Source organism: Otolemur garnettii, unplaced genomic scaffold (assembly GCF_000181295.1).
Source record: "Otolemur garnettii isolate 467f Iridium unplaced genomic scaffold, OtoGar3 scaffold00011, whole genome shotgun sequence".
Classification (NCBI taxonomy): domain Eukaryota; kingdom Metazoa; phylum Chordata; class Mammalia; order Primates; family Galagidae; genus Otolemur; species Otolemur garnettii.
In genome coordinates, this window is record NW_003852406.1 from 14,836,198 (window position 1) to 14,842,733 (window position 6,536).

Consider the following 6,536-nt stretch of genomic DNA (forward strand, 5'->3'; position numbering starts at 1 on the left):
GCGTTCCCCTCGCCCCACTGTGACTCTATCCCTATGCATATTCCTCTAGTACTCATTTGAGTTTACTTTGGATTTTATTCATCAGTAGGGAGGGAGAGATCTAGACTTTTTTCTAAGTAGCCAGCCAACACAATCAACCAACCAGTCTCTCATCCTGACCCAGATTTGATGACATAAACATGGGTCTGTGTCATATGAATACTTGGTTCTACATCCAGATGTTTATAGTCTGTTTCGGGATACCTACGTATGTTCTCACTCAGACTCCAGCTTCATTAACTGTGGCTGGGTAGTTTTGTTGATTTCTACAATTGATTATGATGCTTCTTTGCTTCAAATGGGGTCTCCATGAAGCAAGTTCCCAATACCTCATAAAACTCAGGGCCCCGAGGGAATAGTAGTGAAGCAAGAAGAGACCACCTCACAGATGTTTTAGAGGAACTAAGCAGAGAAAGAAGCCAACGACATGAGCGGTTCGTGTAAACTAATTTAAAAAAGAATCCGAGTGCAGTGCCTGTGATGTCTGTTTTAGACATTTAGGGGAGGGGCCCAAGAGGGGGGTGGATGTATTTGTTTTTTGTTTAAATTCAAAGCCATTAAAGCATTCCTACCACAGGGAAGAAAAGAATGTGTTTTGTCTCTTGGCCAACAGTAACATAATTTGGGTCTTCAAAATAAGTGTCTTGGGACCTCAATTCCCTGTCGGTAAAGAAAACTCCCAGCCCATGTGTGGTGGTGGAAATTCATTGTTTCCTGAGTTGTTTCCTTTCTTGCTTAGTGTGAGGGAAATGACAAAATAGAGACCTTGGAATCCCCCCTCCCCCAGATATTACTTGAGTCTGACGATGTTTATTATCGTTTTAGGTATTGCTGCTGGAGGTTCTCGTATACTTAAGGATCTCTTCAGGGAAATTGACTGTTTACATAAAGTGTAAGGTGAGTCTTTGAAAAGAGATATTTTTATCAATTGGCCACCCTCCAACCTCCCATTGGTTAGTTGCATAACATGTTAAAACATTGTCCCTTATGCCATCTCATTTACTCTTCACTGTGGTTCTGCGAGGCAAGTGTATACGGTACCCGGTCCTAGTATTCCTGTTGCTGTCTGATTTTCTCTCTCCCCTACACCTGGTAGTTTGGTGGGGTGACGGTAGGGGCCTAGAAGAGGGGAAACAATAGCTGGCTCTTGATCTGACTGAACCCTCTCGTTATAAATCTTTTGGGGAATTCCTTACCTGGCGCTTAAGGAATTACTACAGAAATTTCCAGTAGTCTTTGAACTGAAACTGGGTAGTGATTTCTGGAGCCCTCCAGGGTTGTGAGACAATTGCTCTAGCATGAGATATGGTAAACTTTGGTTACAGATGGAATTCCCCCTTTGGTTGTCCTGGATGGGACTGTATGCTTCATGTGTATGAAGTTTCTTGGGCAGAAATGCAGGGCTTTCCTGCAGCTCTTGAATGTACCTAGATTGAAGTCTGACGAGGTTAAAGCAATTGGTTTATATTCTTACTTTTCAAAGCGGCATCGTGGCACACCCACAGATCTCAGTTCTGTTCCTGACCGCTACACAACTGGGGACAGGTGAATTAATCCCTTAGTTTCATCTGTAAAATTTGTGGTTTGGCCTGGTGTCGTCCTTTTAGCTTTTGTGACATAGGAAAAACAATTTGGGGACCAATTTTTAAAACTTTTTTTGCTAAACAAAGTTGATGATTAAAGCTGGAAAGGTGAATGTGGGGTTCACTGTGTGTATATTTTATACAGTTATTGGTATTTTGCGTTTGGAATTTTAAATATTATAATAAAGGATTTATTTTCAAAGAATAACTACCATCTAGTAAAATAATTTCAGTAGAGAAGAAGTGTTTTAATACTAAGAGAATAGGAATGTCATAAATTTATCTTTAGCCCATATTTAATATTTTCAATAGGCCCTTCATTTCCCATCTCTTCCTCAGAGCAGTGATTGTTAGCCATAGACTAACCAGAATTGGTCCAATAACTAGTGTTTGGGAAATACTGTGGTACGTGACTGCTAAGGGCTCTTCTGCCCCTAAAACTGTATCATCCCTCTGAAGCAGGGAAAGAACAGTTCTTTACTTATATGCCATTTATTTATAGAAAATGTGGTATACAGCTAGCATGGTTGAGCTAGAGGGGTCAGAGGTCAAACAGAAGGGGAGGGACTGTTGTGTTGGGAACTCCAAGTAAAAATGACCCATTTATGTGAACATTAAGTTTAGCTGTGAGTCACTCTGTAGTCAAGGTGCAAAGGAAAACTTGGCAGTGTTTTATAGTAGCCTGAGAGAAGGGTACAGATTGGTCCCCTGCCACCTTGTGGGGCAGCCTCTGGCCAGGTGGTGTATGACAGGGGAGTACCTGCCTTGAATGTGGAGATGCTGGAGCCAGGGGTGAGGCTCAGTGGAGCCAGGCTGGGGGGAGGCCAGCATGAACCCCAAGTGTAAGGAGCTGAAGGCCGGGTAGAGGTGGAGGTGCAACTCTAAGGACGGTGAGATCAGTTCCTCTGCATAAGGAAAAGCCATAATGCTCCAGAGGAGGATCACCTGGGACACCGTGGGTGGCTGTTGTCCTTTGGGGACCCACAGAGGGTGCTAGGTGATCTGCTCTGGCTGAAGAGCCTAGGGCATAGTGGACAGGAAACACATCAGATCTGTGCCTTGCCCAGGATTTCAGATGTAAAAGGAGTGTTCCAGGTGGATTTTTATGCTATCGTCTTTCAAGATTGGAAACCTCTGCTTTCCATTTAATTCTCCTTGGGCTGTGGGGATGTGTGTGAGCAATAGAGCAGGTGGAGGACAAGGGGAAGAATGGACTGAATCACTGGCACAGCAAAATAACATAAGGAAGGAGCAGCAGTACCACCTTTTCTGAGGATCCTGTGCAGTCCTGGCTGCTGCTGGGAGTCCTAAGAAGTCATGTGTTGTCTGCATGGATTAGAACACATGGGTCGGCCCTTCGGAATGCCACCCTCAGTGATTTCTGGATTTCATTTGTTTTAACATTCCTATTTCCTGGGAAACATAAATGAAATTTGACAGACTGGCTTGGTTGTTTTCTGTTCTGTCAGCCCAACTCTTGGTGTACTGCCAGGTTGGTGTCCTTCAACTGGATTGTCTCTACCCTACAAATATTTATTCTCTGCCCTTTTTGGGAACAAGGTATATCAAACAACCACCACAATGGAAACATTTGTATTGATGTAGAGGAATGTGAACGATTACCTGAAATTGCTGAAAGTATATAAAGTCACGAGTAAATGCTATCAGGAGCTTCTATTCTGACATAAACCAGAGGAAGGAGGATCGTTTTAAGGGATCTGGACAAGTCAAGTCTGAATAAAATTTAATGAATGAACAATGTATCCAATTAGTCACGTTCTGGAGCCTTTCAGAAGGCCAGGACATTTCTGGATGAGATCTCTTAGGGATGAGCAGTTGAGAATTTGAGAGGGGTGTGTGTGTGTGTGTGTGAGAGAGAGAGAGAGAAAGAGAGAGAGAGAAAACAAGAGAGATTGATAGATGGGGTGGGAGAATGATAAATGATTTGTTTAGCATTTTACATAATGACTGGATTTGACAATCAGTGTCTGAACTTATCTGCATGTTCCCCAAAGGCCAGTGAGAAAAGTATTTTGAAATCTGTCTTCAATGAAAAACATTGGTTTTGGCTCTCTGAGAATTTTTAGTTCCCACTGCTATTTAGGCAGCATATTGAATCTAAAGAATTCAAAGCAAGATCTCTAGAGCTGTTTGTCATTCTGTACCAGTCACTTAAGGGCTATGATGTCAGTGAAGATAAGTCATCCCTGTGCTTCCTTTGCTTCATTAAATATGAAATCCGTTATGCACTTTGGTCTTCCTGCCATCCTCCATTAGCTGATTTCTTTGGATTCTGCTTCTTGATGACTTCAGGCACCATCGCTTGGCTCCCACCTGCAGGCTCCCCAGTGACTGAGAGCCCTAATTAGCATCGGCTTGCCCAGGGTTTCTGGGCCTGTGCTCAGGTCCTTACTTTGCTGTTGGTGCTTAGTAAATTTGCAGAACAACAACAGCAACAATTTCCAGGCTGTTCTTCATAATTAAACTTACTAATCCGTGGGATATTAGGATGTGCTGTTTCCTTGAGTTTTTTTTGCTAATTATGTTCATCAGTTAATTTCTTTCCCAGGTCGAAAGCCCTCCTGGAGAACTCAAGATTTGAGCCCTTTCAAAGAATTGATTGGATTTTGTGGATTCAGCGACTCTAGAGTCTGTTTGCCTGCATTCGAGTATTCTCCTGTAAAAAGCTGAACCTTTAAAAATAATCAGTCTTCTTTTTCAGTTGTGAAATCCCCTATTTTGAAGCTCTAAAATGGTCATCAAAGCCATTCTATTCTGTTTACAACAAATCAGAGTTGGACAACTTGCCAAATGTGTAAAATAACTAGTGCGTTCACAGTGTTTAAACATGACTTTATTAAGATTAAGATAAATATACTGTATGAGGCCAGCTCATGTATGCTAATGGCTAAAAATAGGAACCACATGTAAGGAATCACAAAAGACTCTGAATAGCCAAGGCAATCTTGAGGAAAAAGAATGAAGCTGGAGGTATCAGACTATCTGGATTCAAAATACACTACAGAGTTATAGTAATCAAATCAGCACAGTAACAGCATAAAAACAGATGCAGAGACCAATGGAATAGAATAGCGCACGGAAATAAATCCAAACAGTTATCATCAATTGATTTTTGACAAAGATGCCAAGAACACACAATGAGATTTCGTCAATAAATGGGTCTGGGGATGGTTGATTGAAGACAGTTTCTTCAATAAATGGGTCTGGGACAGCTGGATATCCCACAAAGAAACAGGAAACTGGACTCTTATCTAACTTTATATATAAATATCAAAATTGATTAAACACTTAGATGTAAGATATAAAACTATAAAACTACTAAAAGAAAAAAGATAGGAGAAAAGCACCATGGCATTGTCTAGGCAATGGTTTTGTGAACCCCAAATCACAGGCACATAGGATGACATCAAACTAAAAGCTTCTGCACAGCCCAGGAGACAGTCAACAGAGTGAAGAGAGAACCCACAGAATGAAAGAAAAGATTTGCAGCACATATCTTTGATAAGGCCCTAACATGTAAAATATTTAAGGAATTCCAACTAATAGCAAGAAAACAACCTGATTTAAAAATGAGCAAAGGACCTCAACAGATATTTCTCGAAAGAAGATATACAAGTGGCTAACAGGTATATAAAAAAAATGCCCCTAATCACTTCACTAATTGGAGAAGTGAAAATTAAAACCACAATGCGATATCACCTCATGCCTATTAGAATGGGTATTATAAAACAGACAAAAAGATATCGAATATTGGAAAGGATGTGGAGAAAAGAGAACCCTTGCATACTCCTGGGGGGAAAGGTAAATCAGTACAGCCATTATGGACAACAGGATGGAGGTTCCTCAAAAAATTAAAAATAGAAATACTGGGTCAGGGGCAGTGGCTCACAGCTGTAATCCTAGCACTCTGGGCGGCCAAGGCAGGTGGATCACTTGAGCTTAGAAGTTTTGAGACCAGCCTGAGGAAGTGTGAGACCCCATCTCTACTAAAAATAGAAAAATGTAGCTGAGTGTTGTGGCAGATGCCTCAGTTACTCGGGGGGCTGAGGCAAGGGGATCACTTGAGCCCAGGAGTTTGAGGTTGCTGTGAGCCATGTCATTAGGGCGCAGAGTGAGGCTCTGTCTCAGAAAAAAACAAAAACAAAAAAAACTACCATATGACCCAGAACTACCAACCCTAGGTATATATATCCAAAGGAAACGTCAAAGAGATACCTGCACTCCTGTGTTCACTGAAGCATTATTTGTAGTAGCCAAAATATGGAGTCAACTTAGGTGTCCATGAATGGATGGATGATTTACAGTGATTCTCAGCCTTCCTAATGCCTCCTAATGCTGTGACCCTTTAATACAGTTAGTTGCTCATGCTATGGTGACCCCACCATAAACTTATTTTCGTTGCTACTTCATAACTATAATCTTGCTACTGTTATGACTCATAATGTAACTAACTAATATGCAGGATGTATTTTCATTGTTACAAAGGGGTTGCGACCCACAGGTTGAGAACCGCTGGTTTAAAAGGAAGTGGTATATATACACTGTGGAACACTATTCTGCCTTAAAGAAGGAAAGCCTAACATTGGCAACAACGTGGATTACTCTGGAGAACGTGATTAATTGAAATAACAGGCACAGAAAGACAGATATTGTACATTCTAAATTATATGTGGAATCTGAAAAAGTTGAACTCCTGAAGGTAGAGAGTAGAATGCTGTTTACCAGGGGCTGGGGTGGGGCGTGTATTTTGGTCAAAGGGCACAAAATTTCAGTTGATCGGAGGAATAAGTTCAAGAGATCTTATCACACAGCATGGCAACTATAATGAATAATAATGTCTTTCTGAAAATCACTAGGAATACATTTAAGTGTTCTCACTGCAAAAAAAAAAAA

General features: G+C 41.2%; 1 protein-coding gene across 1 annotated transcript in view; it reads left to right on the forward strand.

The window, feature by feature from the left end:
• The first annotated feature begins 897 nt into the window (after positions 1-897).
• TLN2 (talin 2) overlaps positions 898-6,536 on the forward strand; it is a 251,014-nt gene continuing 245,375 nt past the window's right edge. Inside the window, exon 1 of the mRNA XM_012801797.2 lies at positions 898-936. The gene's annotated coding sequence lies outside the window, so the exon portion shown is untranslated. The remainder of the gene's footprint in view (positions 937-6,536) is intronic.